Below are 5,514 nucleotides of genomic sequence, written 5' to 3' on the forward strand. Positions count from 1 at the left end.
ATCTGTAGTATACTAGAGCACATCTATCTGTCCATCACATCTGTCTGTCCGTCTATCTGTAGTATGCTAGACAACGCTGCTGTTTCTAGCTACGCACTTTCTGCTTAACCTTGAAGACATGTACAAGAGACGAAATAAGGCTGATCTCTGTAATTAACCATCCTAGTAGCTAATGAGCCTACAAGTAAGGTTACTGGTAGGTGACTAACTCGCCTGCATCTCCGATCCTCCTGTAAACACATCAGTAGTTAGCTTTCATGAGGCTACAACTTCCCACCACATTGTCACGCAAGTGGCATATTTACAGCACACGAAGAAAGAGCTGAACAAGACAACCTTACATTCCTACCAACATATAACGATCCGCGCCGATACATGATACTTGAGACTAGTAGACTCAACGAGCTACATTTTATCCTATGTCCCCCTTTTCTTTTATCATTCTCTTTTCCTCTCCTTTCCCCTAATACTAGGCAGGAGAGAAAAAGAAGGACAGAGGGGAGGAAGAAAGAGACCCGTGATTTTAGCCTTTACTTTGTTTCCTCCCTCACCATGACCAATAAGTAGCGCACCAAATGCCCCCCCCCCCGATAATGGGGCTCCGTGTTCTTGCCATCACGTCCTGCTGTCGGGGGCAAACATCTTTTGGGTACGCTTAGAGAGTGACGATATTGGCCAAGTGCAGGAAGGCCAGCTGTCTCGTTCTCTGTCCGGTCCCTGTGAGATCAGTGGTCAGTCGTCAGGGCGAGCCTTTGAAGCTGACTTGGATACCGAGTCCCGAGGAAGCAGTAACGGAGGCAGTCTGTGAGGCTGAATCACCGGCTGCCTGCTTTATCTCCATTATTAGCTGCTCTTTTGCTCTGAAAATAAACTTTTAAAGCTAATACCGTAAGTGCATTTCTGCACCGTGAGGATCGGGTAGCCAAAAAGATTCAGTTGTCATGTGAGGACATTCAAGGCTCAGCTAGTAGGAGGTCTTCTCCGGTCAAAGCTTTTGTTGGTAACCATATTTCTTCATTTCCTGTAGATACACAAGCATAACCACATCCCCATCTCAAAACTGTTGCAGATTTCCATTCTCTGTCAACACATCCTTAGAGTAAATGGGTTGATGGAGTTCCACAGTTTTTCTGTAGCCCAGTGTCTCTCAGCTGCTGTTGCCCCTTTTTCACCAACATTAAGAAAATTAGAGTTAACAAAGCATTATTCAGCCTGTCCCTCAGGGGCTCTCCTCCCTTTTGTTAATAACATCTCTTTTAAGGTACAGTTAGCTCTTTGGCAACAGCGCGTACAGCAGAAGTGTGTGGCACACCAGTGATGTGCTTTATTTGAATGTGCAAATTATTGCTTTGTCTTTCTGGACACATAGGCAGGAGCATTGCAGTCTTCACTTGTGCAGGCATCCGCATAATTGCCATTATTTCCAGTAAATGTGTGATTACACGATCAGCCTTTTCAGAACTTCCAGCAGTCGCCACTGGAACCCTGAGTGTGTGTATGTTAGAGTGTACACACCTTTGTTTTCAAGTTCTGCAAAAGGAAACACATCCATGTGCCAGATTTCATCTCTTTTGGGACCCCTACGGTTCCTTCCAGCACGTCATGCTAGAGTTTGGCTATACAGAGGACATGTAGGACTTTTTAAAATTTTCTTTGGTTTGTTGCCAAATGATAGAAAAATTTTTCTTTAAATCTTTACCGTTAACATGATGTTTTTCATTAAAATTTGAGCCTTCTAACAAATTTCCTAATAGTAATTGGTCAATTTCAATTTCTTCATTTCCTCATGCCAATGGACCTGTATGAGACCAAATATGAGTAATAGATAATGCATATTTTCTACTTCTGATGGCCTGTTGCAATTGCATAAGTAATGAGGTAATTTCTGAGTTACCAGGAATAAATTCAGCAGTTTCTATACGCAAAACAACCCTTTCTGCATATCGAGAGTCAGTAGTTATACTAAGAGATTAGGGAAAATCTAGTAATTCCGTAGGATCGCATGCAACTCTGAGTTTCCAGATGAAGACTGTGGCCTTTGATCGCCTTGCTTACTTTGCCCGACTTATGGCCTGCCGTCCCATCTTGTTTGCGTCCGCAGAGAATGTTGGTGCCCTTACAGTACACGGAAGCGGTCTACGAGTGCTGTTTATACACTGTGTACGTTTGTTGTTAGTCTATTTGTTATTAATTTCTCCCAGGTAGCTACTACAAGCTCTTTGCCAGTCCTCATTGAGCCCCACAATCACACGGTCTCAGTATTGGTAAGAGGCAGCACAACTTCATCCAGGTCTGTTCCTGAGGATCGACGCAGTCTTATTCTGCCTTTTGTAACTAATACAGAAACCTTTTCTGTGCATGTCTGGAGTTTTTACTTTGTTTATGTGCTAATCAAATAAATTCCATAATACTGTTTTCCTTTTGCCTAGGGAGCCCAGTAGGAGAATGAGTTGAAGGAAACATGAACAAAACACAATCGAGTTTAGGATCAATCTGACCCGCACACGCATCCGGCAGTCTTTCTACCAGAGCCAACTCTCTCCGCTTCAGCTCTTAGACATCTGGGGCTGCTGAATTCTGAACCTCCTTATTTATAGGCATCAGCCAGTTATTATTTCCCATTAATTTTTGGAAATCATTAAGAGATTGCAACTGACCTCTATGGAGCTGTGGCTTTTGTGGTTGATTTTTTTTGCTGACTTATTTTATAACGCATATAGCTAATTGAATCTCCTCTTTGTTTTTTTTTTTTTTTTTTTTTTTTTTTTGTTTTTTTTTTTTTTTTTTTGAGCAATCTGTAACTTCCAGCATAGCAGAATTCTTTGTTTCCTTAAATATTTTCTCTGAAGTATCTGGGTCAGAATCAGCCAGCAAAACATTATTAACATAATGGTAAATGATATATTGAGGAAACTGCCTATGAATTATTTCTAACAGTTGTCACAAAATATTGACCTAAAGTTGGAATTTAACTTTCCCCGCGGAAGCGTCTTCTAATGGTATCTCTTTATCAGACCATTGCTGTTCAGAGTACGCACTGAGAAAGCAAACCTTTCCCAGTCCTGCTCAGGTAAGGGTGTTGTGAAAAAGCAGTCTTTTAAATCAATTATTATAGGCCAAGACCTAGGTAACAAGAAGGTAAAGGAAGTCCAGGCTGTAAAGGACCCGTTGGTTCAATGGCTGTGTTCATGGCTCTTAAATCTGTTATCATCCTCCATTTTCCTGATTTCTTTTTTTACAACAAATACGGGTGAACTCTGGGATCGCAGACCCTTCTCTGTGTCGACCCTTCAGCTTCTCTTGTTCTGGTTGTTCAAGGGCCTGCAGTTTGTCTGTTGTTATGGGCCACTGAGCATTTTCACGAGGCTGTTTCCAGCTGTGGATACACTGAAAACGTTTCCACATCCCACACTTGGGATCACAACAAAACCATATTCGTATAATGTGGCTGAGTTTTAAAGGAACTAAAACCTCTGCTACGGAGCCAGCTTGTGGGAGGTTCTCTGGGTGTCGGGACTGTTTTCTGCTGCCTCGATGAGCACCGTGAGCCAAGCAACGTGGGGGAAGGTTTGTGCTTTTTTACGGTGTGATCTGTGTTATAGCACATGCATGTGTATGTGTATAACACCCCATTATGGAGGGAAGTCACAGCAGAGGCTGAAGCGGAGGCCGTGGATGGCTGCTGCCTACTGGCTTGTTCCCAGACTTGCTCAGCTGCTCTTTACACGCTCCAAGGCCCCCTGCTCAGGGGCGGCCTCCCTCACAGTGGCTGGGCCCTTCCACATCAATGACAAATCAAGGAAATGCCCGCAGTCTTGTCTTCAGGCTGTGAGGGTCTCTGCAAACACGACGGCCAGCGGGACAGTGACCGTGCGAGGCAGAAGTCCTGTTCAGCGGGACCCAGGAGCCAGTGCTGGCTCACCCTTCTAGAGTCTGACTTGGGCAGATTATTTTAAGCGTGTTTAAGTGCAGCACAGTTTTGAAAAAGCTCCCTGACGCAGTAATTCTGAGGGCACCATGAGGCGAAATTCCATTGGCACTCAAAGCACATGTCACGTCCTCCATGGGGATGAGTCTGTAGATAGGCCACAGGCGTTACCTAGAGGGCCTAGAGAAGGAGCTGGTACAGCTAGCCCAGAGGTCACCGAGGTCACCGAGGTCACCTACACTATTACCCACCTCTGTTCTTGTTGGAGCTTGTGGGAGGCAGGTTTGTCTCGGCCGTACAGAGAGCGTACAGACCATCCAGGCTGTTCCCCACCTCCGTCCCCAGCCTTGGGCCTGGACAGGGCAGAACACTGCAGACAGGACGGAGCATAGCACTGAAGTCGAAGCCTCACCTGGCAGGTGGGGAGGGGCTAGCAGGACAGGCTCCTCCTGGGCCCCTGAGGGAGCCCTGCTCTGGGTTAAGGCCCCTGGCTTTGCTCTGAGCTCCAGGGACGGCCCTCCCGCACTGAGGCCCTCCACAGCCGCTGCCCACCACTGCGTGCCCGGTGACCACCGCCCCTAGGACCGGCAGGTCTTCATGTCGGCGGTCTTTTTGCCCCTGTCCCCGGCAGGGTGACTGGCTGGCTGGAGGCTGGCCCGCGACAGGCTCTCAGGTCCTGACCACAGCTGTCCTCCAGGAAGCAGAAGGAGCCAGAACCGGGCACCCTGATGGTTGGGAGGAGCCCTGGAAATGCCCGAACTTCCTGAGTGGGAAGGTGGGGGCTGGGGCGTGGGAACGCGAAATATAAGGGGAAATGTGAGGGCATGTTCTCTTCTTTTAGATTTGCAGAAGTTATTCTCTCTGTCTGTCTGTCTCTCCTGTGTGTGTGTGTGTGTAGGTGTGTGTGTGTGTGTGTGTGTGTGTGTGTGTGTGTGTACACGCACACTCCACACATGCACAGTCCACAGCCTCAGGGTATGAGAGCCATTCAGTAAATGTTTATTTAAATGTAAATTTTGAGGGGCGGAGTGTACTCAGTACAGGAGCTCTACTTACCTCCCCTCCCATGCCGTGCCCCACGTGAATGGGCTCGACCACGAAGCTTGGCCACAGCGCCCAAGGAAGGGCCTTTGAATAACGCCCCTCTCCATTCTGATGTGAGACGCATACTCTGTCTTTGGAGCATTCATGGAACCTACTGTGTGCCACAGACCTTAGAGTCGCCTGCGTCAAACCTGGAAAGGCCCGGAGCACCGTCCTTCCTGTTGTCTGAGCTGAGTCGGGAGCCGGGCCCAGGGCAGCGCTGGCCAGCCTCAGCCACAAACTCCAATCCCAATTGGGACTCTGCTCACCATCCCTGTGGCACTTCTGGTTCAAGATTCAGCGTGGTCTGGGTGCCAGGTGGGTGCTGCCTACCGGAAAGGTGCTGGCCCCGTGGCCAGGCCGGGGACAGGTGCCGGCCCCGTGGATGGACTGAGGAGAGGTGCTGGCCCCGTGGATGCCAGGGAGAGGTGCCGGCCCCGTGGATGGACTGGGGAGAGGTGCTGGCCCCGTGGATGGACTGGGGAGAGGTGCTGGCCCCGTGG

Source organism: Psammomys obesus, unplaced genomic scaffold (assembly GCF_907164565.1).
Source record: "Psammomys obesus unplaced genomic scaffold, mPsaObe1.curated_primary_1811, whole genome shotgun sequence".
In the NCBI taxonomy this organism is placed as follows: Eukaryota; Metazoa; Chordata; class Mammalia; order Rodentia; family Muridae; genus Psammomys; species Psammomys obesus.